The 2,393-nt window shown below is 32.8% G+C and overlaps 1 long non-coding RNA gene across 2 annotated transcripts; it reads right to left on the bottom strand.

The window, feature by feature from the left end:
- Window positions 1–515: 515 nt before the first annotated feature.
- On the bottom strand, window positions 516–1,912 carry LOC113309342. 2 transcript variants are annotated; one of them, XR_003340531.1, is made up of 3 exons: window positions 1,602–1,912; window positions 934–1,368; window positions 516–840 (listed from the first exon to the last, which is right to left on the bottom strand). It is a non-coding gene; the product is annotated as an uncharacterized LOC113309342 (long non-coding RNA). The 2 variants fall into 2 exon arrangements; XR_003340530.1 differs by having other exon boundaries at window positions 516–1,368.
- Between the last annotated feature and the right edge of the window lie 481 nt (window positions 1,913–2,393).

The raw sequence follows: 2,393 nt of genomic DNA, 5'->3' as shown, positions 1-2,393 counted from the left end.
AATAAAATTTATACATTCAAAAAGGGCTCGAAAATCTCTACGAAACAAGATCCATTGTTGATATGAAATTCCAAAAAAAAAAAATTATTTTAAACTAGGTCGAGGAAACATTATGCACTCAGGTGCAACTTGACCAAATTTATTTCCTATAAAAATATGCATTATACAACTAATTGCAACTTGGCCAAAATTTAAATCATATAAAAATATGTATATGCACCTAGGTGCAAGCTATGTAAAATATTTTTGCTACAAAAACCAAGAAAATATACATTATGCACTCGGATGCAACCAGCCAAAACCTATTTCCCGTCAGAATTGTACAGTATGCACTCGGGTGCATCTTATGTACTTAATAAATTCATCCTAGTAATTCTCGCAATATATTGTACACTACCAAAATTATTATTTCATGATCTCGAACAATAAATTCAACACCATTACCATCACATTCACTATCAAAGCATCAACCGAAAACAAGTATTAAAGAAGAAAAATAAAAAGGACGACACAAATTTCGAAAAAAAAATATACATTATGCACTCGGATGCATTTCGGCCCAAACCTATTTTTTTGTCAGAATATACATTATGCACTCGGGTGCATCTTGTTTTGAAATAAATAATACTTTATCAACTATTGGTCTGGCAACAAGAACGCTTTATCAACTTCATAATATTGAAACAGCATAAGACACACACAAATGACAATTATATATATATATATATATGAAGCTGCTTCCAAATCGTAATACTGCAGTAAAAGTAGTTGATTCCAACAATGAGAATCACAAGGTTCTTCCTTTGTTTATGATTCGGGAAATGGAACCTGGAAGGGAACCTACAAGACAATTAGAAACACAAACAAAGAAATTAATAACCAGCTACTTCATTAGATTATTCAAATTATTTATGTTCTTATTATCTTCACAACCAAATCATATGAATTCTGTTTCCATGTCTGCCGCCAACGTTGCCTCTGACATCAAGGTTCAACAAAATCTCTTTAATCCCACCACCGCTGATAAGTGTTTCACTTTCTGTCTTTCAATTTCTGACTTTGATCTTAATTTTAAGCCTGAACAAATTGGAGTGATATGTGTTTCGTGTATTACTATCATCAAGTCCTACTAACATACCTGGTTGACATCTCTGTAGTGAACCAGGACAATATACCTGCAAACGTAAGTCAAGCTATCAATTCTTTTAGCAAAAATTATATACTGCAGAAACAAAATGAACCCAGTTACTTGAAACAGAATGAACCCATCCAATAGCTCCGCCAGTTGATAGTCATTGAACACAAAACTCCTATCACCACTACCGCTACTATTTTTCTTCCTCCAGATTCAACTTCCTTCAACACCATCTATCAAAATGTACATCAAAATCAAAATTCCTTCATGAACATTAAAAATTCAACACAAAACATAACTTAATAACTAAAAATAGTTCATGGGTGTTTGTTCATTCATGAGATTAAGTTATATATTGACATTTCTAAGCAAAATCCCCAAACGTTAACAAAAACAGAGTACCCAAAACCTAATAATGAAAAAAATCAGTCAATTCAACAATTTCAGATGCCAAATCTTCTCATACCTCGAATTAAACTAAAACCAAAGCTTACTCATCCTTTTTTAGATTCTTATCATCACCAGAATCATTAATTTATTCATCAGCAACCCTAGATTCCATTTCTGATCTTGAAACTCCACCAAATTGCGACGAATTCGAGACTTATCATTCTTTGTGTTGCTGAAATCCCTCTTCATCAATCAACAGATCTGTGTTTCTTGCCCATGTTAACTCATCCTTACCAAACTGAATAAGAAGAGGAGGTTGTTTCAATCAAAAGAAGAAAATAAAAAGGAAGAAGACGAAGAGGTTGTATTCGTCGGGTGACAAAAGAGGATAAGGGTATTTTAGCAAGTGGATATAAAAAACAATTATAAGGTTTGGGTGAAATAACCACGAAGGATATTAAAACCTAGTTTAGTTGGGGCCATAACTTTTAATCGGGGGCCATGAAATTTTGTTTGCCCCCAAAACAATTTAGGGGTGTAAATATCGCAATATGAATATACTATTTATCCTTCATTAATTGAAAATCAGTTTCACTAATTAACTATTCTAATTAAGGTTCCTAATCTATATATCCTAATTAAATCAAAGAGAAAATAAGTTTCTCTTTTCATCTTCATCTTCTTCTCCTCCCTTTCTCTTCTCCACCTCCAATTAGAGGGTACGTGAACTTAAACCCACCTCCTATTCGATGTTTTGGTTGTTTTTTGATTGTGTAATCGAGATTGGTAACTGAAAAATAGAGGTTACAGAGTAAGAGTCGTTAGTATTGAAGAAATAATACCCTAACGACTCTTACATTGCATGCTT

This window comes from Papaver somniferum, chromosome 9 (genome assembly GCF_003573695.1).
Source record: "Papaver somniferum cultivar HN1 chromosome 9, ASM357369v1, whole genome shotgun sequence".
NCBI classification, from domain to species: domain Eukaryota; kingdom Viridiplantae; phylum Streptophyta; class Magnoliopsida; order Ranunculales; family Papaveraceae; genus Papaver; species Papaver somniferum.
Note: the sequence above shows the minus strand (reverse complement) of the source record. Positions and strands in the feature narration are given on the sequence as shown.